The sequence below is a fragment of the Lissotriton vulgaris genome, chromosome 11, assembly GCF_964263255.1.
Source record: "Lissotriton vulgaris chromosome 11, aLisVul1.2, whole genome shotgun sequence".
In the NCBI taxonomy this organism is placed as follows: Eukaryota; Metazoa; Chordata; class Amphibia; order Caudata; family Salamandridae; genus Lissotriton; species Lissotriton vulgaris.
The window spans coordinates 695,660,141-695,687,754 of NC_141699.1; positions in this window are offsets into that span (position 1 = coordinate 695,660,141).

Here is a 27,614-nt window from a genome sequence, read left to right on the forward strand (position 1 = left end):
GGGCATGAGTGGGGCAGTGGTAGTGGGAGTTGGGGCCGTACTTGGTGCTATTGGGGAAACCGCTTTTGGCGGAACTGGAACCTGTACCGGAGCAGCAACAGCTGCAGCTCCTTTTCCCAATCTGCCACATGAGGGGTCCTCGCTATTCCTGTTCTGATGTTTGAGTGAAAACAAGTTGTCAAGGGTCGACTGCTCAAGACTATTTACTCTAGCCTCCACCCTCTTGATTTGTTCTATGAGCAGTGTCAGGGAACGGTTAAGCGCATCAATGATTTGGTCCAAGCAAGCTGGAACTTGGATGGCAGATGGCTTGATGTTGGTATTGAGTCCCCTTTCTTGAGGCGGAAACTCTCCCAATCCGCCCAGACGCTCTGGGCTCTGACCATTATCTAATGTTACACCTGTGGCCCTTGACCCTTGCTTCCTAGAGCGTTTACAAAGTATGGAATGGCTACCTTTGCGTACACTCACAACCCGTTTCCTCTTAGCTTGTTTCCGGGCACCCTGAAACACACCTAGCGCAGGGCAATGAGGGACCCACAGGGGGAGCAGGGTCTGGCGACGGAGAGTTTTGACTAATAACAGGAGAAAATAAAGGTGGAACGCACCCTCCAGCAATCTCGTCACTGGGATCGCCTGGTGTTAACTGTGCTGCTAGGTTCTCTAACTTGTCTATACTTTCGGCTATTTCAGACAACCGGGGACGCTCAGGCATTTCTATACTAAGTGGGGATGGAGCTATAACCGGAGTAGGTGACAAGGCTTTGGCCGCAGAGCCAAGAGAGGATCGTCTAACTGGTAGGAGATCCCCGGAGAGGCGACGCTCCATCATTGCGATCTCTTTCTCTATGACTGCCGCTACTCTGGTTATAAACCTATCCATGGTTCCTATCGTTGGGTTTCCCCCCAACCCCTTCGCCCCCACCTCTGAGCAATTTCCCAGAGCGAGTAGACATGGTTCGGGTTTTGCCCTCTGACAATGTCACAGTACCTTTCTGGGCCAGTGTAGATGATGTTAGGGACCTGGCCCAGCCCAGCCTCTGTCAGCCCCTGACTGCCACAAACTGCCCGCCCTTTGCTCGGGCTTCGCTCGGCGTCCCGCGAGACGGTAGACGAGCTGTTGAAATAAGGGGCATTGCAGGCTGGGGGCGTGGCTATCAGGGGGCGCATCCGCGATGTTCCTGGGTGTGCAGGGACTCCTGGGAGACTGAGTCCCTGCCGCGCACCCCCACTGAAGCAACTGCCACACTCCAAGTCTCTCACACAATCCTCAGCACAGTCCTGCCGCCTGAGCCCATGGTCCTGAGCGCGAAGCGGCACCCGCGAAGCGGGTGCGGCGAGCTGCAGCTCTGTTAACAGAAGTCCACAGAAGGGTCCAAGAACTGCTGCCCAGCCCGACACACAGCAAGAAGGTAGGCACAGGGTCAAGGCTGATTTGCATATAGCCATTGCCTGACCTAGGGTGGTGTGGAGTGCAAAAACAATGGATTTAGGTCCAGATCTTTGTACTGGGGTGAATGTAAGACATTGTTCTGCATTCGGTCCATCAACTGTGTTTTTTGCAATTTTCACCCCGAGTGGGCTGGGTATGCTCAGACGTGAGTCCCAGGCTCTCCACATCACTGGAGTCAAGCTATCCAGGCTGAAGAAGGCTGATAGCCAGAAACCGGTCCTTGGATGCTTGATTCCGGTCTAGGAAAGACATGGCTTGGTAGTTCGGGCTGGACTGTTCCCATGAGGCACAGGGTCAAGGCTGATTTGCATATAGCCATTGTCTAACCTAGGGTGGTGTGGAGTGGAAAAAAACTATGGATTTAGTCCCAGATCTTTGTACTGGGGTGAATGTAAGACATTGTTCTGCATTCTGTCCATCAACTGTGTTTTTTGCAATTTTCACCCCGAGTGGGCTGGGTATGCTCAGACGTGAGCCCCAGGCTCTCCACATCACTGGAGTCAAGCTATCCAGGCTGAAGAAGGCTGATAGCCAGAAACCGGTCCTTGGATGCAGTGTTTTTTGCCGCTTCAGGCCCGCCCACCAGATTTCTCCGTCTCCTCCTCGCGCAGGTGGTGGACTCTGTGGAGCAGCGGCGCCTGTTAGATTCACAATGGTCAGCTCCGGTAGTGAGCAGCCGCTCAAGGCCCGAAAACACAGGAAGTGAGCGCAGCCATTATGAGTGAGGCGAGGTGGGAGAACAGGCCACAAGATTTCAGAGCAGGCCGATCGCCACAGAGGACAGCTCAAACAGGTAAGGCAGGCTGCCAGGAATTGATGGGTACAGCTCTGGGGGTTAGAAGGCTGCAGATGTCGGCGGATCATGGCAAGGATGACGGAGGGGTCCAGAGCACTCCTAGAGTGCGACCGCCAACTTGACATGCCAAGGCAAGCAGCCCGTATTAGAATTTTAAAGGAATTAATCATATTGCTCGCCTCAAAATCTTGACTTATTGGGCAAGAATATAGACATTCTGGGAGTTAATTCCTTATAAAAAAAAACTTTGCAGGAACAAATTCTTCTTGATAAATCCTATAACAAACCGTGGTTGAGAGCCGTGAAATCTTTATGCATTCAGTTAAATATGATGGCCATGTGGGAGAATCCAAACAAGATGGACAACAAGGGAGCCAGTAAGATAAAGGAAACAAAACATACTAGGAACACGTCTTGCAGAAGATAGTGTGATAAGAGGTTCTGAAGGGCTTGTTGACAAATCTTTAAGCCATAAATGTACCCCATAATTTGAATTATACCTCTATAGAATAATTCCTGCAGAGGCTAACTCTCTGTATATACATTTCCGAATTGTGTACATTGCCACTTAGGTTCTTCAAAGTGGAAGCATGATGATAGAGGCTCAGAAGGTTGTCCATTTTGCCCTAAAATGGTGCATTTGATATTGATATGTCAAGGGTACAAATCCACATCGTCAAGATGGATCCTTCGGTTATGCCCTAACTTAGTGATCAAACATAGTGCAGTGGCCTTATGCATATTAAAAAATAACACAGCTGAACCAATTGCATCTGCTCTTTCAAGATGTCTAAAATAGGCACGGTCACTTCGAGCTGCTGTAGTGAAGACCCATTGGAAACATCTTCTGAAAGTATGATGTACCGTGGGGACACTTACTGTTGGCTGCCTTGTAATATCTTCATCTCAAATTTGCTTGTTTAGGAATATGAGGGAAAACGTATGTTTTAGTATGTTAAAATGAAATAGGCATTTCGCACTTTAAGTATGAATTATTTTAGCATTTTAGGGATTGTGAACCTATGCTGGTAATAATTGTATCCTTTCCTAGATTTCGGCAACATGTAAATGATAGTGGCATGTGAAATTCGAATGTGTAAAAGAAACTTGTGAAACTGGTGGCATCTTATCTCATGCAAAGAAACTGGGTTAACTTCAAAATGGCTAGTCTTTGTGCAATGAACTTAAGTTGATCTTGGACATGATTTAATTCTGTTATGGACGTTGTTTTACTTGCGACCGCTGTTAAGAGTTATCGTACTGTTTAATCTCTTTTTATCGGTGTATTTTTATGCTTTTGTTTAACTAAAGATGAAGTATGATTATAAATGTTGGTGTTATGTACTTTTATGGTTGTTGCGACCGAAATAAAGTACATAGGGGCAGATTTATGATGCCCTTGCGCCTCTTTGCGCCGCAATTGCGTCACTTTATTTAACGCAACGGCGGCTCAAACAATGCGTCCTATTTACAACATGACGCATCTAGGAGATGCGTCACGTTGTAAAGCCCTGCGCCATAAGGAGGCGTTCCTGTGCAGGGGGGGCGTTCCTGCGCAGGAACGCCTCCTGAAAGTGGCTGAGTGAAATCTATGCGATTTCACTCAGTCACTTTCAAACCCTGCGCCTGCTTGAAGCAGGCGTAGGTCTTGACGCAGCATTGTGAAGATGGGGCACCCCCGAGCCTAGCTGGAGCTGCAACTCCAGCAATGCGCCACCTTTCCAGCACTGATGCGTCACGCATCTGTGCCGTTTTTGCACAATGGTGCGCCGCATTGTAAATGTGGCGCACCATGGGTGGCGGAGCTGTGGCGCACCGTGGCGCACATTAACTGGCGCATCCCTGGGGATGCGCCAGTTAACATAAATCTGCCCCTTAATGATGATAGTAACTTAGCCATGAGGTCATATAACACAGGCACCTTTTGTCTTATAATCAAACTGAAATCAAATATGTGGTGAAAATATTACTAGAATATGGCTGACAGCCAATGACATTAAGCAACTAAAAGCACAGTGGTGCATGTAGTATCCAGTAAAAAGATTAGGTAAGTAGACAGTTATTTCTCCTAATTTGATGGTGACCTTGTTTGTTAATAAATTGAATGTTATTGTGCCTCCACAGTAGGGTCTCCTTGTGTTATTTGATTGACTCCATAAAACGTTTTACTGGTGTTTAATAGTAATCGCATGCATTTTTGTGCCAACTCCAGCTTGAGTATGGCCCCCATGAGGTAGCAACTTTCTTTGTCCTGCCATGCAAACCCTAAAACTCACTTATAAAAAAGAATAATATCAGAGTTACTGTTAGTCAGATCAACAACATCAACATGAGCTCTACTAAACTGTGAATCAGATAACTTCAGATGACATGTGTATGCAGACTCTACCTACAAAGCTATCGCTCATCCTCATTCCAAAGAATGTGCTTCAAGTACCCAGCAATTCACTGTACGTGCACCAAACAAACCTTTACTGTGACGTCCTCTTCAGAAGGTGGCAAATAGAGAATCTAGGGCCAGATGTAGGAGCCCAAATACCGGTTGGTAACGGCCGATTTCGGCCGTTACCGACCGTTATTTAGGATTTGGCATGTAGGGGCCATCATTTCGGTAAATTTACCGATTCTGTAAAATACCGAATCGGTATTTTAACCGATTCGGTAAATCCACATGTAGGTGACACTCCTATGAGTGTCACAGGCCCTTAAGAATAGGTATTTTACCACCCAATCCTATTGGGTGGTAAAATACCGAATTCAGGTGTGCATGCACATCTGTGCATGCACCCCTGTGCCATGTGACACACAGACATGCCCTTAGGGCATGTATGTGTGCCACATGTCACACATGCCTGTATTTGGGGTGCTAGATGGTGTCAAAGTGACACCCCCTGCACCCTTGCAGGATTCGGTATTTACCGATTCGGTAAATACCGAATCGGTATTGCCCATTGATTCCTATGGGCTTCAAGGCCCATAGGAATCAATGGGTAATACCGATTCGGTATTTACCGAATCGGTAAATACCGATTCTTACCGATTCGGTAAATTGAAAAAGAAATTTACGTACATCTCACTACTTCTATTTTACCGATTCATAAATCCCGAATCAGTAAAATTCGGTATTTATGAATCGGTAAAATAGAATTACCTACATCTGGCCCCTAGTCATTGGATCTGAATCATGTGTAGAAGTCATTGCGAGCTATGCTTATCTGAGGAGTAGTGGCAGGCATATCTATTACAGGGTGAGTCATTGGTCAGGTAGGCCTTGAGGAAAGTAGCAGTGTGAAGGCTAAGTTAGGTGTCTCACTGCCCACTGTCTTGCGGCATATTATTGAATATCCACTTAGACAGACAAAAGGCCTGAATAGAAGTAAGATTTTTCCAGAAACTTAGTAAGATTGTGTCTGAGTGGGATTATCCATCATATATTGTCATGCAACCATCATCAGAGGCGAATATACTTAAAGATGTAATAATGCAGTCAAGGGTTAGTCATTGGCCAAACATTCATTAGATGGTTCTACCCATTGTGGGGTAGGACATAATGTCCTTCATAAAGGGGTTGTCTGTTGGGGATTGTTATTGTACATGAGAGGGAACAAACATCCCTCACATTGTTTAGCCTGGAATTAAATGTCAGCCACATTATCAGACAAGATGTTAAATCATGTTCTGTACTGAAAAAAGTGGTGATGGTTTGAGCCTTGAGCATAGTGGGAAGTTGCTCAGGGGCCCACCTTCAAGGGGCCGGTGGGAAATATAGTTTTCTATTTAACATCTTTCTATTCTGTTTTGTTACCTGAAAAACTCTGTCTACATTGTGTTCTGACTGTGTCTTTCTCTCTCTCGCTACCCTGTGTCATCTTTAAAAATGTTTTGGTGTCCCCGTCAAGACACATTTCAACAAAGTTTAATATTTAATGTAATATTGTTACTCCAAGAACTATGTGATACCCTGGTGGACTTTTTCCATGATAAGATCTCAGCCATCTACGAAAACTTAAAACCTCAACCACTGCTGCCAACAACATCAGCCTGCTCACACCCTCATATACAAACCCCAAACACTGGCTCATCAATTGGGACCCTCCCACATCTCAAGCCACCATCTCCAATATGAACTCTGTGAACACTGCAGCATCCATGGACCCTTGCCCCCACCACATCTTCAACCTCAGGATCAAGATGATTGGCAACTAGCTCAAGAAAGTCCTGACCAACTCTATCACCTCGGCCACCTTGCCTGAAGACTGGAAACATGCCAAAGTGATCCCCTCCTGAAGAAACAATCCGCCAACCCAGCGGAACCGAACAACTACTGGCCTATCTCGCTGCTCCCGGTTTCAGGGAAGGTTCTCGAAAAGGCAATCAACCAGCAACTCACCAAACATCTGGAACACAACAACCTCCTGGACTCTTTTCAGCCCTGATCACAGCCACTGATGACATCAGGGCCCTTCTGGATCACAGCAAAACAGCAGCCCTCATCCTGGACCTGTCAGCTACCTTTGACAGCTTCTCCTTCACATCTTGATCAACAGACTACACCATATTGGAAACATTGGAGACACTCTCAAATGAATAACCTCATACCTCATCAGAAGATCCCAGAGTATCTTTCTCCCAAGGTTCACATCGGGACCCAATACGAACATCTTCGGCATCCCCTAAGGATGGTCCTTCAGCCCCACCCTCTTCAACATTTACATGACTCCCCTGGCCAACACCGTCAGATCGCACAGACTCAAAATAATCTCCTATGCTGATGCCACTCAGCTTATCCTCTCACTGTCAGGAGACCCATCCACTACCAGAACCAAGTTCCCCAGATGTATGATAAACATCGCCAACTGGATGAAGAAGAACTGTCTAAACCTCAACACGGACAAGGCAGAAGTCCACATCTTCGGGAATAACATCTCGCACTGGAGAGGTGCATGGTGGCCTGCTGAACTCAGCCCATTCCCCACACCGGCAGACTATGCCCACAACATTTGCGTCATCATGGACAGTAATCTATCAATAAAGAAACAGATGTTCCCTGCTGCTTGTAAACATTACACATGCTCCGCAATGGGTGTTGCTGGGGGCGTTCCCAGCAGCATCCATGGCTTTTTGACACTGCCCCAGATATACAAGAAATCGTAAATCTGAGGCAGCGCCAAAAACGGAGATGTAAGGGAGGCAGACCAAGGAGAAATATCTTTGTTTCCCCTCATTGCTCTTTTTACGTGTGCTGCAAGAGGAAAAGCCTATTGTGATTGTTTTTATGCAGGAAGGTTTGCCTTCCGGCACAAAAATAATCATCCCCGCAATGCAGCCACCCTTGCATTGTGGTACAAAGGTGCCTGGGTTCGACGCACGGCAGCCCATTGTGCTCCGGCGCAGGGGAAAAGGACACAAATGCACTGTGGCAGAGCATCATGATGGCCTGCTGCGTTGCCCTATGGCAAAACCTCTTAAACGAGCCCCTGCATGTTTTATAGGGTGCCATATTAACGTCCTGTATCCTTTAGTCAAATTCATAGGAGCCTTCCATTTAGAAGTGAATCACCCACCAACCTGTATTTTGCAGCGCCTGATCTTGTACACATTCCCAGCGCTTCTTCGTAATCAGCAAAGAGCAAATCGTGCACTTCGTTAAAGTAGCCCCTGGTTGTGTTTTCGCTCCATGTTTGGAGTCGTGGGATAAATTTAATGCATTGTGAAATAAAAGCAACGAAAGACAGTGATCTATTGCACTAGGAATGGTGTGATTTGTGGTTTCAGTCACATTTCCAGCATAAATTGCAGAAGCACTGAAGCAGCAATTCCATCAGGAGACGCATCCTCCACTGTGGCAGGGCCTTCACTATAAATCTATGTTCATTGCAATTTGTCCTGATTAGCTCAGATCTCCATAGACCCTTATTTGCCTTTGAAACTTAGTTTGAAGGACGACCAATGGACTCTTCCCTATACAGCATGGTACCCTCATGACCAAGATGATGAAAACTGGGAAGCGCTAAATTGAAAGGGGTGCAAGTAATAATTTTCTTATTAAATGCATTTATCAAGACATGCCCTAAAGGCACTTGCTGTTCTGTCTAACTGGCAATTCTATTATTGTAGAAGATTTTGTGAATGATAACGAATAACGGTATTTACTAGCAAATACTCCTCAAACACGTCGCAGAGACCGTGTCATTTAAAAGGTTTTGGGGGCCCCGGACAAGATATTCTGTGGGGGCCCCAGTTCAGAAACAACTTTGAATTCTATTACTAATTTCTTACTAATGCAAGCCGACATGATGCCAACAATATTAAATAGTATGTGAAACTTTGGTGAAATATGTCTTACCTGGAAAGCTAAAAATCCTTAAGTGGCACTGGGTAGAGGGATAGAGTCAGAAGTAAAGGCAGGCAGAGAGTTTTCGATAGCGAAATGGAACAGTCAGAGAGAAAGTTAACTTTCCAGGAGGGGCCTTTGGAAGGTTGGGCCCTGGACAATTGCACACTTTGCCCATGCTTTAAAACGTCTCTGTGCAGAGACATTTTAATTTGGGGTGTGCGTAACTTTCTATGACATAATAAGTGGGATTAATTATGTGACGAGCGTTATCTACCATTTGGTGCCATTTTCTTTTAGCAAAATGCACCCTTGCTTCCAAAATGGACCTGGGGATGCTTATTGCACTTCAAAAACCGTGCTGAACACAAACAGCTGCTCGTGCCCTTTTAGTTCACTGTCCCTGTACTCCTGCGGTCAGATTTTTGCCGTGTATTGCTCTTAATTATGCGAGTGGTCATAATTGAGTCATGTGGTGTTACAAGAGTAACGCGGAATTACCAAAATTACTCTGCTTACTCCAGCGTAATTAAAATTTCGCCCACGCCTAACCGTAATCTCCTTGCACAGAATGATGATGGCTTCATCTCTTCCCACAGAACTATTTCAATAAATCTTCCTCTTTATGGTGACATCATAATTCCTCATTTTCCATTTATGACAACGAATGCCCTCCCCTCCCTCTTGGAAAAACATAGGGGCATATTCTCAAGGACTCATCGCTGAGTTATCGGCATTTTATCGCAGCCAAAGTGGCGATAAATGTATTGCCCCATTGACAAGCTGGTGCTAACATCCCATATCACCAGTTTACCTGCGATAGCAGCCGCAAAAAACATCCCCACAGAGGACACCGGCCACTAACGCTAATGATATGCAGAGTAGGCGTCCCAGTGGAACAAGCATTTTCAATGCAATGGTTTCGCCTTTGGAAAAGTTTGAGCTATTGGCATTGTTAATGACAACATTTTTATTTATGTGTTGGTTTTGAAAACAGATAAATAAATGGCATTGTCACTTACATTGTTATTAGCTTAATCTCTGGAGTCTCTAGAACTCCATAGCACTCCCTAGCACTGTGCACTTCCTAGCTTCCCTAGTCCCTCCGCACCTCTTAGCATTGTGCACTCCCTAGCTTCCCTAGTCCCTCCGCGCCTCTTAGCATTGTGCACTCCCTAGCACTCTCTAGTCATTTCCTAGCACTCCTTAGTCACTCCCTAGTCAATCTGCACTCCCTAGTCACTCTGCACTCCCTAGTCACTCTGCACTCCCTAGTCACACATGCACACTTAGAGCCACACCCCCCCCAAAGCCACACACTCCTCCCAGAGCTACACACACCTCCCCCCAGAGCCACACACACACCACCCCAGAGCCACACACACACCACCCCAGAGCCACACACCACCCCACAGCCACACACACATACACACTTTGAGCTACACATATATAGCCAGAGCCACACACATACACACTGATTACAAACACACCCAGAGCCACACCCAGATGCACACACAGAGCTACACATACATACCCAGAGTCACACACATATAGAGTTATACATACACCCAGAGTTACACACACATATACACACACATACAGAGCCACACACACATACACACCTAGAGCCACATACACACACCCAGAGCCACACAAAGACATACACACACAGAGCCACACACACACACACACACACATCCTGAGCCACACACACTCAGATCCACACACACAGAGCTCCACACACACACACCTAGAGACACACATACACCTAGAGCTACACGCCGCTTGCAAGCTGTCTAGGCTCGACCTAAAAATCAGAGTGGAGAAAATAAGAGTGGCAAAGTGTTTCGTTTCTAATAGATAGATTACTGTTGTGTGGCAAAGTTCGTAAACAAACTGGGGAATTTTCATCTGGGATTTGTATACACTAGGGTACTGCAATCTACAAGTCAATATGCTAAGCGTAATTACTGGCAAATGTAAAACATTGGCTTTATCAGTCATGTGACAGTACCAAAACTTATCCTAGTAGAAACCACCTTTCACAGAATGCAGAGTTAAAATGATTCATTTTGTACAAAACTGGTAGCGACAGAAGTACGATGTTGAGATTCAGCACCGTGTTGGTTGCAGCTACTGGGCACATGCATTAGTCGTAAAGCTAACATTAATTTAGAGGCTTTATACCTGCCAACAATTATGCCGACATCGCCGCAAAACAATGTCACTGAAGCCAAGCATGCATGCTTAGATAGCTGCAGTACCTTTTTTAGTACAGTAAATTGATCAAACATCCTGGCCATTTACAATTAAGAGTGGAAGTACGGATAGATAGATTTTTTTTTTTTTTTAGACAACGAGATAGAAACAATTACTTTCATATGTAAACCTAAGGAGGCATGCAAGACTTCTTCCCCATGACCTACGGTTATACTAACGCCCTGTATATACAGTCTAAGAAAGGCTACGAAATCAGAGAAGCTGTCTGAAGAAGAGAACATTTTTTAAAGAAGCAATAACGCTAAGGATAGAAACATGGGTAAAGCAGAAACCTGATAAATGTTGACTCCATGGCAGGCATGTGGTATTGAAAATCGGTAGGGCAAAGTGTAAAAAAATTTGACAAGGCAAACATTATCTGCCCTAAATTTAACATACGTAATAAAATGTAACTCATTAAATACCTGAAGGAAAAACTAGACCAGTGTAAAAAAAATATTTAGATAACAGAAAGCAAGGTTCCAAGTGAACAATCAGTAAATGGGTGAACCTATGTGGCACAAATTATAAATAAAATTGTTTCAGGAGCACCATTGCATATCTCCTTGGCATCCCTTTTATGTACAACTCCCTTAAACATGCATCTACTCCATACATTTAATCACCTTATTATCTACTTAGACTCCTTTGAAATCTCAACCCTCGTGTCTGATTATCGAAGGCAAAGGTTAAATGGAGGGCAAGGGAATCTACTTTCACTTGCTAGATAGACCTACATCTCATTTGACAAATAGCAGTAGCAAAACCGAGGTAGGGTGGAGGCGAGGTAGGGTGGAGGCAAGGAAAGGTGGGTGCAACCCCGGCAGTGTAGGTGGAATCGAGACCACAGCAAAGAAGGGTGGTGAAACCATGTGGGTGGAACCAAGGCAGGAGCAGAGGGAGGGTGATTGTAATCAAGGCAGAGGTGGTGGAACAGAGGACGGGTGGGTGGAACTGAGGTGGGCTGGGGGCACCCCGGAGGCGTGAGGCAATGAAGACGAGGCGGGTCTCGGGAGGAGACGGGCAGTATCAGAGGGTCAGAAGGGAAGACTTGTGGGAACAAGGAGGGCGAGGCAGGATGAATTAAACTAGACGTGCGGAGGCCTTCATGCCAGGCTGCCCTCTGCTGACTGCACTTCGGGGCTTGGGACCGGTCACAGCGGAGATGCCAGGGGGGAGGGCGCCGCGCCGTAACCAGGAGGCGGTGTCAGCAGAGCGGGCCTCACCACCACGCCCGGGGCGCCGGGCTATGCGCACAAGCATTTACAAGTACAGCCTCCCCCCCTCTCTTTGAAAGCACCCGCACTCACCGGCTGTCTTCTGGCGGGCGGGGCTAACCTCCTCACACGGGAGCCTTGCTCCCTGCAGCACTCCTCCGGCGGTCGCTTTGGGGCCGCGGGCGGGGTTCCTCTCCTCCTGGGCTCTCCTAGATGCAGCAGGGCTCCCTCGCATCACGGGAGCCCTGCAAACCGGCCGCCAGGCTTCTTCTTTCTTCCCCCCGGGCTGCGGGGGCGGGCACTTCCGGCCAACCCCTTCCGGGTCGCTGCGGGCAGCGCAGCGGCCCTTCTCCTTAGGCAGGCAGGCGGGGGCTGATTTTATCGGGCAAATGCCGGGTGGGCACCGGCTCTTTAAAGATAACCATCAATCGAGGTGGGCACTCGATCGGCCCACAAGTCCGCCACAAAACGGTCCAGATGCCGGGTGGGCGAGGGGGGGCGTGGTCGAATGACGAAAATAAACCCAGGGGGCGGGAAAGGGGGGAGGAGAGACGCAGAAGTGCCGGCAATGCCGGAACAGACTCGGGGGCGTTCCAGGCTTTCGGCTGACGTCGCGTGACGTCGGCAAAAGCCAAAGATTCTCGGGAACGCCCCCGAGTCTCCTCCGGCCATGACGGACGCCTCTCTGTTCCAATGGCTAGCCTCCATTTATGGAGCTAGCCAATGAAGCAGAGGGGCGTGTTCAAGTCACCCATACTAGAAACTACAGATTTCTCTGGAGGCGGAGCCTAAAGGCTCCGTCCCCCAGCGAAACCTAAAAACGTCAGCTCCTACAAAACTGCCTCACAGTCCCTCCCTCTCCAGTGCAGGCAGCTCGCACCCCCTGGAACGCACCGCCATTTCACCTGGCACGCTCTGAGCGCCTCCAAGACTAAAGCACTCTCTGCTGGAGCTGGCCCCCCTGCCCTGCTCTCCTATGTATTCCTGGCTCGCTCGCTCGCTATCCTTTGAATCTCATTTTCTTCCCCTGACTGTACGGACCGAGCCGTCCCGCGCCTTATCTTTGTTGTATCTCTCTTTACCTCCTACTCTTCCTTTTAACATTAGCCCTGAGCTCTTTTCTACTCGAGGCCTCTCACTCGAAGGTTTCCCATTCGCTGTCATTATTTTCTCTACCTCGGACTTCTAAAGCACACAGCATCGGAAGATATTACACATATAACTTTCCTTTCCATAGACAAAATTCGAGTTTCCTGTGCAAAGACGTGTTACAAGTGCGCTCTCTTTCTATGAGGCGGCGCCTTCCTTCTCAGGTGCCCATCGCGAGCCGCTGACGCCCTTTTGTTCACAGGCTGAGGTACCCCAGAAAAAAAGGCTGCTCCCCCCGACTGCCCCTGCATGACTACCTCATGTCTGCCAAGCCCTTTGGTGACATTAACAAACATATGTGGGGGGGGGGGCTGCGGCTTCTCTGTCAAGCGCTCGCTGCGCCTAGGCGCTAGGTCCAGGCTATGACATATATCTTTTAAAAAACACAGAAAATACTCGTGCTATCGCCTCTGAGAAAGAAGTTTTCATGTCCGGTGTCCAACTGGTAGAGGATGGGGTGGGGGCTCTCTTCGACCGAAGGGCCAGAACGACACAAACAGCAGCCAGAAAGAGGGCCATTCTCATCCAAACACAGGGGCGTCCCCGTCCTCTCCCGGACTCCGCTCATCCGTGGCCGGAGCCCGGAGCTGACGGCCACAAACAAGGCGCCTCTGCCCGGCTTGGGTCTGTTTGAGCCACAAAGGAGCCCGCTTCTCTGTCGCTGACGCTCATAATGAATCCCCGATTGTCAAAACGGCAAAAAAGTGCGCTTAAGGTCTTTATCACAAAAATGCGATTTAATGATCTCTCTTTTTCCGGCAGGAAGAGAGAGGCATGTGTACACACGGTGCCCGCGTCGCACCCGGAGACAATGCAACGAAAACGGGGCACGGGAGGTGCCCATGTGGGGGTGCGCGGCTCAGACTCAAAATGCGCGCTTCGAAGACTCGGGGCGCAGCGCGAAAGCACACTTTCATCTGAGCCTGGAGGCGGAATGAACGAAAGGAAAACTGAAGGAAGATGGGCTCGGAGCGGGCACCCCGACCACCGTGCTTGGGTTGCACGCTTAATTCAGTTTTAAGTTATCGAAAACTATGGGCAGGGTTAACAACAAAAGACACACAAACACTCCAGATATGTCTTTTATAGCAATTGAACCGACGCCCGACATGCAGATGCGACCGCTCTTCAATAGAAATCAATGTTCTTTTATCCCGCTTCCTGTCAGTAGAATGAGGGAAAGCGGTCTGGCATTTACCACGGCAAACGTTTTAAATGTGCCGAATTTCTATAACGACTCAGAAAACCATGTCACTGAAAAGTTTGAAAATTAATTTTAAACTCACTTTACAAAAATGGACAAGCGCTTACATTTCTGTACTTGCCACTAAATATTCGTTGGCATAATATTTTTTTAATTGTAAATTTAAGGTGACTTAGTTCAACAGTTTTTTCTTCCAGAGGATACATAATAATGCGAAAACCAGACAATTCATACAGTCAATTAATACGCTATCGGGCTGTTTGAAAACGATATTTGTAAGATTCAGTGGGCTGCAAAATAAATTCCAAGAATAGATAGTTGTAAAGTAAGTTTTACGCAGAAGACAAAACGTCAAAGGCGTTTCATTTCGGCTTTTCAACCTGTATTATATTTTTGGCCGTCTTCTCAACGTTTACCGTAACCATGAAGATTTTACTTCGAATTCTTTCTGATGAGATGTGTTTTTTTTAAAGGGAGTGGTAAAAGATCGCGCATTTTAAGGGCCAATTGTACACTGTTTTACATGTATTTGATGGTGCATGATTTATTAGGAAGAAACACAGACAGCACCGAAACGAATCAAACTTTTAAGTTTTTTTTACAGTGAAAACGTTGCTGAGAGGCGGGTTTAGGAGAAATATTCGATGGATAGATAACAAATGCAAATGGTTGCTGCAAATATACATATATATAACAAGCTCGGAAGGGGGGCAGGGACCGCACGTACCTCACAGAGCACATCCGAAGCTTTGTTTGAAAGACAGCTCCAACCCGAGTCTGGAAACCGGGCGAAGGGCTCATCTCCGGGGACGCAGGGACGGCAGGAAACCCTACCCGGACAGAAGGAGCGCAGGAATCCTTTTCTGAAGCGCTCGGGTCCGGGAGAGAGGATTTGGCCTTGCTCCCTGCAGCACTCCTCCGGCGGTCGCTTTGGGGCCGCGGGCGGGGTTCCTCTGCTCCTGGGCTCTCCTAGATGCAGCAGGGCTCCCTCGCATCACGGGAGCCCTGCAAACCGGCCGCCAGGCTTCTTCTTTCTTCCCCCCGGGTTGCGGGGGCGGGCACTTCTGGCCAACCACTTCCGGGTCGCTGCGGGCAGCGCAGCGGCCCTTCTCCTTAGGCAGGCAGGCGGGGGCTGATTTTATCGGGCAAATGCCGGGTGGGCACCGGCTCTTTAAAGATAACCATCAATCGAGGTGGGCACTCGATCGGCCCACAAGTCCGCCACAAAACGGTCCAGATGCCGGGTGGGCGAGGGGGGGCGTGGTCGAATGACGAAAATAAACCCAGGGGGCGGGAAAGGGGGGAGGAGAGACGCAGAAGTGCCGGCAATGCCGGAACAGACTCGGGGGCGTTCCAGGCTTTCGGCTGACGTCGCGTGACGTCGGCAAAAGCCAAAGATTCTCGGGAACGCCCCCGAGTCTCCTCCGGCCATGACGGACGCCTCTCTGTTCCAATGGCTAGCCTCCATTTATGGAGCTAGCCAATGAAGCAGAGGGGCGTGTTCAAGTCACCCATACTAGAAACTACAGATTTCTCTGGAGGCGGAGCCTAAAGGCTCCGTCCCCCAGCGAAACCTAAAAAGCATCGAAAACACCACTCCGCAACATTCTCAACAACCAGCCAGATCGGCGATAAGATCACAAAACACGCAATAAGGCGCTTTGCCAGCAAGGATTTAACATCTGCCCCTACCTGGTGTAAAGTCGGATGACAACCTGCACCATAAAAGGGAGCCAATACCCAGAGCCACACCAGAAGAACAACAAATGCCATGGAGCTACTGATCATGCAGCTCGGAGCCCCAAGAGGGCAACAACACCCACCACTCCCAGGCCCGCCATCTCTCCCGGACTACCACAGAGGCACGCGCAGACAAAGATAGCGGACCTTCAGAAAACGCACCAGCCTCACAGACCTAACAATAGAGGATGTCATTGCCCACTACAGGCTCAAAAGGACAACCATCCTCCGCATCCTAAACATCCTAGCCCACAGGCTGATGGTACCAACACAGTGGACTACCAACATCCCTCTGCACACAAAGCTCCTGGCTGTGCTGCATCTGTTAGCCTCTGGTACCTTCCAACCAACAACTGCCAGAGTCTGAGGCATCTCACAGCCTGCCCTATCAAAGTTCCACACAACTGCCTTGGATGCCATTCTCCGCTTGGTACCCCAGTACCTTTACTTCCCCCACACTGCGCAGGAACAGCTGGAGACCAAGCAAAGCTTTTATGCCATAGCTGGCTTCCTGCACGTGTAGGGGGCAATCGACTGCACACATGTCCTACTTGTGCACCCTGCCGTCACTGCACACAGTTACCGCAACCGAAAGCACATGCATTCAATCAATGTGCAGGCAGTAGTGGACCACTGGGGACTCTTCACCAATGTCGTCGACAACTCTTGAGGCAGTGTACATGATTCCTACATCTTCTGACAGTCCATCACCAATCGGCGCTTCCAGGATGGCATCTACGGAAATGCTCTGCTCGTTTTTAAGTACCAAATGAACACACCACACACCCCAACTCCACAATCATGCAACTCACAACTCTGGTAATGCACACATTACCAACTCAAACACAACATTCCAAACAACATGCCCACATACCAGACACGACAGCACAACTTACTGTGGTAACCTGGGCTAGCCATGTACATGAGCTATCAACGGCATGGCACCTCAGCCATACAATAGCAGTTCACGGGGAAAGGTGGGAACCAGGCAGGTGTGAAAGAGGCAAGTGACCCATAAATGAGAATATACACAATGCCAAGTGTGGTGAGGATGTGCAGTCTAGACTGCAGGATGCATACCACAGGCATATCCATGTCGACATACACTGCTGGTGTTTGGAGTCTAGTGGACAGTGGATGCAACCATGTCACCCCAGCCAGTGGGGAAGTTCTTGGAAATGCAGCTTGTTACGTCCCCCCCGCAAGCGTGAGAGGAGTGGGCTAGCCCACCGTATGCCAGGCCAGCATAGGGGTGTGAATAAAAAGCATGTAGCTCTTGGCCTGGTTCCCTTCTGGAATGCCCAACGTGTCTGCCAGGGCAGCGCCTCTCACTCAGCCACAAGGCTGACACCAACGTCATGAGCAGTGTTGCCTACGATCCTGTGCGCCTGCTACACTCCAGGCCGCTGGTCCCTGAACCCGTCTTGCCTGCCCCTGTGCACCCAGGCCTCCCTGCTCACCTACCGACACCGGTGTGCCAACACCGGCATGTGTCAAAGAGGGCTCACCACTTGCCAGTGCAAGCTCCAAGCCCAAGGCCCGCAACCATGGCAACCTCTTCAGACCATCACGGCCTCCGTGACACAGGCCCGCAGTACACCTTTCTCGTTGATGCACTCCGGCCTGCACTACGGTCAAGTAGGTCACACATTTGGAACTGAGTCTTGATTTCTCAATGGCAGAGTTCATATGTTCATGGGACGTTTTATATCACTGTACTCCCTTCGATGTGGTGCCACCAACTCTGTGCATAGCATTCCAACCACACGTGTCTGTGGTCCCTTGATGACTACAGCCTTCAGCCTACACTACGGTCATGTAGGTCACACATTTGGAACTGAGTCTTAATTTATTTATGGCAGAGTTTATATCATTGTACAGGCCTCCTCGCAGACTGCATACACTTTCAGCTCAGGTGCCACTAAGTCTGTTTCCCGACATCCATGGAGACTCACTTGTTGAATTTTGGTGGCGTCTGAGTATATTCCCTGGGGGTTGTCCTCATCATCATGTAGCTGATACTGACTTGGTGGTAAAAATGATTCTGTAGCATTCATCTCCTCCATATTGCCGTTTCTTCTTGGTTCTGCCCTCTGTATCATGCCCTGTAAGAACACCTTCCACTGAGTATATTCCCTGGGGGTTGTCCTCATCATCATGTAGCTGATACTGACTTGGTGGTAAAAATGATTCTGTAGCATTCATCTCCTCCATATTGCCGTTTCTGCTTGGTTCTGCCCTCTGTATCATGCCCTGTAAGAACACCTTCCACTGTCCCCCGCTACCGTCCGCGACATTCAACTTGGACATAGATGAGGACCCACTCAGCCCGCGTGGCCCTACCTCAGTGTACTGCAATCACCGTCCTGTGGCGGTGAGCTTGTGCCGGCTGCAGTGCATCCAGGGCCACTAACTCTTTGCAGCTCAAGTCAGGGACCCTTGCTTTTTGAACTTTAAACTTCTTATTGTCTGATCATTGTTTTAGGTGTTGCTAGCACCAACCACTCCCTGAGGGCTGTCCCCTCCCACACCCATCCAGCACTGGCGTCACTGGACATGTGACCCTGGCAATTAAAGGGGACGGGCACTCTGGGCGTGGTAAAGTGTTGGCCGTGCCAAGGAGGTAACTCATGCGTGTGTCTCTGTTGTAATGTCTGCGCCACCCGTCCCGCAATGGACAATGTTGCAATGTACCATACCCCCGGAGTGCGGGCTCGGCTAAAGGGGTGAATGAGGGAGAGCAAGCCCGCTCGGAGTCCGGGATCATACATGCCAACTGTTGTGTGTGCCGCTATTACCGCAGCAGAAGCCAAAGGACTACCCTTATCCGCATGGCGAGTGCAGCCGGCCATGAACTTCACATCTGTGTACTCCCTATCCTTACCATAGGCCTACACTCACTTGGTCCTCCACCATCAGCGCACAACATCACTGTGTCGTAGTCAGGCGTGTGGACATGCGCAGACAGACATGGCAATGGTGTGCCGTAGGGGTGCAAGTGATGCTACCGCGCTATGCACACTAGTAAATAGGCTCGGGGAGGGAGGAGCAGCAGCGAGGCTACGTAATACACTTTGATGCCGCTTATTTGCTACAAGCAGTACATCTCAAACATGAATCACTAAGTCATACATATCACACAGTTGGCAAACACAAAAAGCATCCCTAGTAGCTAATAGCAAATGTGCGTAGGCGCTGGGCAAGCAAAAAGCAAAAAAATCTATATACTTAGAATTACATGCAAAGATGGAAAATTGAAGGGTCACTCAAACAACAGTAAATTCAAAGAAATACAAGAAAATATAGTTTATAAAAATAATTGTGGACAATTTATTGCACAAGATTTTTTTTAAATTACATAATACATTAAAACATTAAAACATTTCATTAGCAATCATTTCTACAGTACATGATTCAAGAAAACAAGGTTGACGCTGCGTTTTGGTGATTTTACACAGATCACCTTCTTCAGGACAGTTTTCTAAATGGTAAAAACTATTCATACTGTTATTCTTTAAACAAGTTGTCGGTGGCACCCTCTTTTAAATACACAAATAAAAACACAGATACAAATCGTGCCCTATGCCCAACTGAAGGGCACTTACATCTTAGTTAAATCATTAAATCATTAATTAACTCTGTTCTTTCAAGAACCTCACCTGGAGCAGAAAATACAAAAAATACAAATGTCTCATAGATTGTATTAGCCAGTGCTATGTATAAGTGACACTGGATTATAACCCAATATCTTTGAATTGACACACCTATATCCTAAATGGAATTTAATACCCTATAGGACACTTCAAAAATGACATACCTTTCTTAATCACAAGAAAAGGACTAACATCGGTTTCCACTGTTCAATATGCGTGGACCGGGATCTGTGTGAATAGACTTTTTGAGATTTCATAAAAGTTACGCCAAGGGAAAATACCTATTCAAATTAAAATTGAAAGTTAACTTTCATGAAAGGCAAGTGCCTGTTTTCCGATCTTAACCATTGGTGATAGGGAAATAATACCTACCAATGTCTAATGGTCTTATATTTTGGGAGACCTCCGTTCGATTATTCCGTGTTTAAACATAAAAACTGCAAAAGTAAAAATAAATAAAGGGTCTCAGCTAGATTTAATACCTAATGCGGCTATTCTACAATTTAATTACAGGCCGGAGCCCATGATGACTTGCCTGGTAGGTGCCTGACAAGCGACCTTAAATTTGGTTTACTTGTAAATCGCGACTGGATAGTGACTGAGCCTAGCACATCCCCATGATTTTATCCTTCTGGCTCTAAAATGGTTGTACAAAAAAAAAGGGTGGTTCAAGTCAATTATAAATGCCTTATTAACTATATAAATCGAGTAGTGGTATAATGATTTACCTGAGAGTACTTCTTGCCGCAATTATTCTGCAGGCTATAAGGTTCTTCATCAACCTGTTTAAAAAGGGATTTTTATCAGTCTATATTGTATATCCCAAAGTATGGAGACTCTCCAATTATGTTTCTCTATTTGATAACTAATAGGACTTGTTCATGTTCCCTTAGAAATCTATATGCCCGGTATGATTTCGATAGGAAGATTTTTTTAACAAAGATATATATTTAAATGTATTTATTTATATCTATGGTTGTTGGGGAACAAGTTAACATTATGTACTATATATCGCCTAGCCTGGAGTTAAAATGTGTGTTCTCCCTCCTTTCCCGTTGGGTTTCATATTTCTCATATAGTGCATCTTATCGCTGTACAGCTATCAATTCAATGTTTAAATTATATTGCATGCCCTACAGCTTTAGACAAAGGAACTGTGAGTATAAAAAGGGGCTGTGACCCCATGTGAAATGTTCTCTCTTGTTCCTGACTTGAGGGGGGTCTGCTGCTGCTGCTGGGCTCCAGGAGGAACCGCCACTGTGGACTTCCTCCCTGCTGGAGGGCCCTGTGAGCTGGCCCCTGGCTTTGCCCCCATGCATTCTTAAAGACTTCCCCTGAACTTTGCCTCACTTTGAAAGAGGGCTTTGCTCTTGACTGCTGGCCAGAGTACTCAACTCCTCCCCCCCCTGGACTTAGGAATTCCCTTCTAGAGCCGGGAGTGCTTTTTCCTTTATTTTAAATGGCACTTGGTTTGTCGTTTTGTTGAGGAGTGCTACATCGTCCCAGTCCTGAGTGCTCTCTACTTTTGTTTCACAGAGTTCAAGGAACTTCACTGTGGAGATTTCTCCCGCAATTCTGCTAATTTCCTAAGCGGGTGCCCAACCCGCATCTTTGCCGGTTCCTGAGCAGAGTTGAAAAGCGGGTACCCACCCCGCTTCTATATTTACTGAAAACGGGAGCCTACCCCGTATTGACCGTGCACTTTCTGCATTCTTAAATATCAGGTGCCCACCCTGCACAATTGCTGCCTTCGTACGGGTGCCCACCCCACATTGCTGCCAGGAAGCATTGTTGCCGGCCCGACCAGGGAGCCAGGAGGCCTGGCCTGGTTTTGGACAGGCCGACCGGAAGTTGACCGGGCCACCCAATCACAGCGCGCCCCCTGCAGCAGAGGGGCAAGTCCGTGCTGGATTGTGGTGCGTCTCCCGTGTTGCCGGAGGGAGCCCGCGGTGCCTAGTGAGGAGCAGAACGAGGGTGAAGAGGCTGGCGGGGCTCCTGTGTCCGAGGTAGGAGCCCCGCATGCTGCCTAAATTACCGGGAGCCTCAGAGGCTCCACCGGAGAAGCCGCAGCCATCTAAGAGAAGACGGAGGGGGCACGAAGCACATTGTCGGTGCCTGCTCCCGCCGCATGCCAGCTCTGCGCCGTCCACCCCGGAAAGAGGAAACCGGAGGGCCAACAAAGGAGTTCCGGTGAGTGGGATCACGGAGGAAGGGCCCGTCTGGAGCCTCGACAGCTTGGTGTGCTGATCAGCAGAGTTCCAACTTATGCAGCAAGGAGTTTTGCCCAGGTGGGAGAGGTGGAGTGAGGCCTCCCTGCCCCCCTGTTGGGAAGAATTGCGACGGTTCCACAGAACATTGTGCATGCGGGAGCAGTGCCAGAGGAGACCGAAGGAATTCCCTCCACAGCCGGTGAGTGGGGCTGTAGTCCTGGTGTCAGGGGGTGGGACGAGACATACTTTCGTTGCTTGCCCCCCTCCATTACGCCCTAATCCATGTTCCCTGAGGCACAGTTGGTGCCAGTGCTTATTCCTTGAGCGGCCCCGCCTGCCAGAGGGCCGCTCCAACGTTGGCGTGTGTTGCTAGTGTCCCAGTGGAGGTACATAAAAGGGCACAGTGGTGCCCGTGCCATCTTTTGGATTTTACAGCTGCCCAGCAATTAGAGGGCAGCTGCCATGTTTAGGCTTGGTCTTTTACTTCATTGCTTTTGCTGCTTTGTGCAGCTAGCCCTGACTGTTGGACAAAGGGCGTTTGCGACTGATCCAGCGGGCCAAGAGAAATTCAGTCTCATATATACATTTCTACACCACAATACTTACCATAATTCATAAATTTATCACTAGGCCCATAAATGACTGAGACATGAATTGACCAACTGAATCTTATGACCTAATTATTTGAACATGATATAAACATTTAATTAAGTCAAAAATCATAGGCAATGGATTAACTAAAGGTAACTCAAAGAAACAAACAAGACCAGCTTGTCATTTCAAAATCTATTTTTATTAACTTTATTTTAAAGCAAAATGAATTTTAATGTGAAAACTCTTTTATTGGCAATTTTTATTAAGCAGTATTATTTATTCAAAGGCACATTAGACTGTCAGTTCAAATCAAACTCAGCATGAGAAATGCTCAAACATTTAGGAAAACCCTATTGCCGTATTTCACTAACTTAGCTGTAAGAAACCTAAAGGGAAAAAGTTAAGTCTCAAAGGATCTTACGTGAAACGAAAGTCCGGCAGCGTTTCTGGAGCACAGGAACGAACGAACAGTGCTCTTAGTAAGGGGGTAATTCTTATACTTTTTTCCTATCTAAAACGAACTAAAAGAATACAAATATTTGAGCAAGACATAATTTGATTGGTCAAAGACATCTCCTGATGAAGTCATGCGACTCTCGCATAGCAAGAGTCACGTTCTTTCAAGAGCGGCATTATTTTAACGTGTCACTGGCTTCCGAAGGTAGCAACATTTGACAAAACCTTACACGACTTCCTTCGTCCGTCCTAGCCTTTCCGCCGCTGAGCGTCAAAATTGTCCTTGACCATGAAGAAATCTGAACCAAATGTCCTTAGCTTCCACACAGCCTTGTTTACGAGCCATTCTCCAAGAATTATTGTAGAAAAACATTTCCACATTCAATCGTTGCTGTGCAAGGCCCACTTTTGACAAAGCTTCGGACATCCATTTTAGAAATAGGAGAAATAGGCCACAGGCCTTTTCAGCGTTAGTCTAGTATGCAAGGAAACACAAAACAATAATTAATTCAAGAAATGATAATTATTCTGTTACCCACCCCCTTTACTAAAGTTAACCCATTAGTCTATGTTACCTAGTTTTGCATACAAAAGATAAACAAACATAAACACATGAGACGACAAAACATAAACAAAAGCACATTTAAAGAATGCACATGCTATTATGCCCCGGAAGCTTGTTTCCTTTCCAGTAAAAGAATTGGCTTGGTAGTTTGGTCTGCCCTGTTCCCATGATGCACTGGGCCAGGGACAGACTAATTTGCATGTAGCCAGGTTCTGAACTGGGATGGTGCAGTGAGCTAAAAAACGGTGATGGATCAAGCCCTGATCTGTTGACTGGGTACGAGTATTCTGCTTAATTCAGATGCTCTGTCCATCACCACCCCCTTTTTCTGAATCGTTTTGTCCACCACAAGCGTGGTAGGGTATGCTCAGACATGAGTCTCTTGCTCACTGCACCATCAGGGTTCAAGCAAGCCGGGCCGAAGACGGCTGTAATGCCAGAAACCGGTCCCCGGAAGCTTGTTTCCTTTCCAGTAAAAGAATTGGCTTGGTAGTTTGGTCTGCCCTGTTCCCATGATGCACTGGGCCAGGGACAGACTAATTTGCATGTAGCCAGGTTCTGAGCTGGGATGGTGCAGTGAGCTAAAAAACGGTGATGGATCAAGCCCTGATCTGTTGACTGGGTACGAGTATTCTGCTTAATTCAGATGCTCTGTCCATCACCACCCCCTTTTTCTGAATAATGCTATTATTTTTAACAGCCGCAATTAATACATGACAAAACAAAGGACAAAGTAAATGTATTATTCAAAGCAGAATGACAAACATGACAAGAGCACAAATGATTAAACCCGCGCGTTTGTGTTGGTGCATATTACTCTAGGTTGAGTCAGTACAAACGTGCAAATCATGCAACACTCATTAGTTCATTAAAATTATGGAAGTTTCATTTGTCACGAACTTTTATTTCAGAATTAATTCTGAAAGTCCGCTCCATCAAGACCCATGGAAGGCCAGTTGGCCTGGGGACAGTTTTCATGTGTTGTGCCCCCGCTTGGGGCACACTGTGTTTATGCCTAAATGTGATGTCTACTGCGCAATGCCTTTATGCCCGGTTTCATACCTCTAACTGTGTTTTATGATTAGGAGGTTGTTTTGGTATTATGGTTTATGCTAGGGAGATTATGTTTCACTGTGTGATTTATGCCTAATATGATGACTATTGCATAGTGTAGTTTACATTGCAGAACCTTATGCTAAGTTCCTAACTTGTACCAGTAGTTACTGGTTGTGCTATGCATTTACTATTTGGTGCTACAGTATTCTATGTTCTACATCTACCATTTCTATTAAGTGCTGATTCTGACAGTGCCCCACGTGGCCCTGTCTTGTGTAAATAATCACCTGTAAAAACTGCCCGTGCCAATTGGCACAGTGTATCTGTGTGATTATGATCTAATGTGTTCATGGTAATACAAGTGTTACCAAAAGAAGGGTTTAACCCAAAAAGTCGCTGGTACCTGGGTGCTAAGCATTACATATACAGGGGTCCCAGAGAGACAGCGTATCAGAAAAGTACGCAATTACTGATTCAAAACCATTATGGATACAAAATTCATCATATTTAATAAAGCAAACACTGTCATGAATCACAATGTGCCACTGAATCAATTCAAATCTTTAGACATAAAAATATATTAAAGCCCCAAGTAAAGAAGGGGGGGAAAGGGAGTGTAAGATGTGAGATGTAAAGAGGGTAGGGTGATTCAAAGAAGAGAAATGAATTTCATGATCAAAACAAAACATTCATTGTTAATGAAGAACGGCTGTAACTTCGCATTTTTTCGGCGTCGTGTTGATTTTTGAACGTCATTTGACACGTTGTTGTGAGATTATCGCATGGTACCGCCGTGTTGAGAATACACGTTAACACAGCATTATTTTCCCGTGATAGACTGCGATGTGAAGAGTTTTGTTAAGCTAATTTTGCGTTAATTATCACAAGTTCTTGAGAATATCCCCATGGTTTCTTTATTCACACTATAGTGGCACACAGTCCTCTCTCCATGTTGAGGCTTGTCTATCTTTGTACCGTGGTTACATTCTTCCATACTCCCCCATCAAAGAAATTATGCCCTTGAAAATGTGAGGGCTGTTTAGTAGGGCCTCCTGATCAATTAGGCAATTGTTGTGGCAAGTACTACCATTGTTCTCAGAACCACAGGAGCCAGGTAGTGCAGCAAACTGCAGGGCACCGCAAGGCGAGGTAGAATACCCAGGCTCTGGTAACTTCATGATTAGAGTACCAGAATGTACTTTACCTAGGTATGCTGAATTGCCTCAATCATTAGCTACAAGTTGTGCAAAAGGCTGCTGCGCACCTGATTCGTAATTTATCTCTAAGAGAACCTGTGCAATTTCGTCTTAAACATCTCCACTAGCTCCCTATTCACAAGCGCTCCGTCTTCAATGCTTCTGCTTGGTGCCTAGAGTTTTCTGCAATTTAGGTCCAGGATACCATTGGATCAGACTCCTTCCTTGTAGACCGGCCTGTATGCTGTTTTCCTCCATTACCAATCTACTTTTACATCTGTGCATCAAATGTAGTTGTGTGGTAGGCCATGCCTCCTTTCATCTAGCCAAGAACATTTGAAACTCTTTACCTCCAATCCTTGAGTAGCATTCTCCATCTGCCTAACTCAGGAAAAAGCTTAAAAAATGGCTACTTCAATCTACGTTTTGCTCGATGCCTTCTTCCCTCTTTAGTGCCAGGACGCCCATTTCTGGGTAAGTGAGTGTTTTACACATTTCTGTCGCCAGACTGATGGAGAGTCATGTGGGGAAGAATACTTAGCTCAACAAACACACATAGCATACATTATCAATATATCGTCCAAGCAATGTTTTCTGGAAGTAACACCTTTCACAAAAAAATGTTCATTAACTTAATGGAGTCTCCTGGCAGATAAGCATTACTCTGCCATGTATCATAATTACTTTGTAACCAATTCGGTATCTCAAGGGCACAGCACATTGAAAGAGTGGATACGTTTGCAACCAGAGAAGCTTCAAGCTTTGCTTTATTGATGCAGCCAGAGTCACACACAGTCAGATAACTTAATCAGTTCTGCTCTGGGTTCACTTGCTGTACTTCAGTGCCACGAGAGCAGCCATTGGTCTAGGCACCAACTGTGCCCAAAGAGCCCCTCTTTTGACTCCCGTAATGGTACGGGAAGAGGCGGCATATGCAGTCTAAAAGAACAAATGGATTTTATGAGAAGTGACAGAGGCTTTCTTGTAGGGTGTGTGGTGTTGACACTAAGGTACCAGAAAAGCTGTGGCATTGGGAAGAACTATACATGTCTGCAGTTCATTTTTGTGGACAAGATGAGGTACAGAGGCACGCCATTTGGAAATGCTGTCAAGGGCTGTGGACAGGGCCAGACTGGGACCTAGCAAAAATGCTCCCTTTCTCTCCTGACTCGTTCTTTCTCTTTCTTTCTCTCTTTTGAAGTTCCCCCGTGCCAGCTGCATGTGATCTGACAGCCCTGAGGAAAGTGGCAAGAGTCCCAGGAGTGGTCCTGGGATTTCAAAACCGGCCTCCAAGGGCTCCGGCCCACTGGAGAAATAAAATAGAAGGGCAGTCATGCCCCGGGTGTGGACCAATGCAGAGTCACACAGACACTCACTCTCTGGGCCACATCGATTGGAAGATGCTCCTAGGGAGTGATGATGAATGTAGAGGCACATAGGCCCTCATGCAATGTCACTGTCACTCTCAGAGACTATGTGGTGCACCACTCAATATGGATGCACACAGGCGCTCATTCAGGATACAGTAGATCACAGAGGCTTGTGAGGTCCATGCAAATGTTGCATGAACATGAATTTGCCTTGAAACAGGAAAAGAAAAGAGGCATTTGGCAAAACAGGAACAGCTTGTTTAATTAAACACTTCGGCCTGGAACACAGTTACAGAAGCAGCTCTGAGGACTGTCTCAAAATACAATCAATCTGAGCAAGGTTTTATAAGGTTTTGGGCCTT